We start from the raw sequence: 1,150 nt of genomic DNA on the forward strand, positions 1-1,150 counted from the left end.
CGGTGAAGGTGTTCTTAAGAAAGAACCGGTGTTTTAAAGAATCTGCGTTTGTTGTGTGATCTTTTACTACAAAATTTGTTATAACAAGGTGAGTTTAACTACTGTTTTGATATAACTTGTGAGTTTTTGAACTACGATCTGTTTACAAACCGCGAGTTTATATCTACTGTTGATTTTGTAAGCTTTTGAGTATTGATGGTTTGAAACTTAAAAGAATTTGGTAAAACTATTCTGTTTAAGTTTTTAAAGGAAATATTTTGTGATTCTGAAGTTTGAATCTGTTTTGGAAAAGATTAAAGCAGAAACTATGCTTTAAAAGCAGTTTTGGATTTGATATCCTGTGTTGAGGATTTWAAGAGGATCAGATGATTTGAGAAATCATTTACAGAACAGATTGTTCTAAGAHTCGAAAGGTTTTGAATATAAACCTATTTTGAGATTATGATTGGTTAAAACTGTAGACGAGGTTCACTCTGACGTATGACTTTGTTCCGTCATTGGATGAAATAGTCTATAGATTTTGGTTAAAACTATGAACGAGGTTCACTCTGACAGTTATGCCTGCAGCCTGTCATTGGATGAAATAGTTCATAATATTTTCAGGGGAAATAAGGATGGTCGTTGTGTGCGATGGATAGCTGTTGCTATAAAGGGGAAATTATGGATGTAATAAGGATGGTCGTTGTGTGTGCATGGTATAACTATTGCTATTATATCTYTTAAGATTACAACAGATTGGAGTTCTCATTTCTTGGTGATTTGAGGATTCAGAGATGTTGTTCTTATTAGAAATAATAGTATTGATGTTATGGTTAYGGGAAARTAYGGCCTATGGTCATTGATTTTGATTAAAAGTGTTTTGAAACAGAATACGATTTTCAGCCTTTACTATATGGAATGAATTATCTGAAATTAATGTTTTGGTGATCTTCACYCTGCATTACATAAAAAGGGAACCTCACTAGACATACATGTCTAACCCTCATTTTTGTGTTTTCAAAAATATGTGTGCAGGTAATGATAATAAGAGAAAGAGCATTATGTGAATTACTTCCCTATTGTGTCAAGACCTTAATTAGCTATGTTTTTGGAACATAGATGCTAGGATACAAGAGCATGTACTTTTTGAATTTTTGAGTTATGTATTTCA

Source organism: Cynara cardunculus (genome assembly GCF_001531365.2).
Source record: "Cynara cardunculus var. scolymus isolate 2C chromosome LG 4, CcrdV1, whole genome shotgun sequence".
NCBI classification, from domain to species: Eukaryota; Viridiplantae; Streptophyta; class Magnoliopsida; order Asterales; family Asteraceae; genus Cynara; species Cynara cardunculus.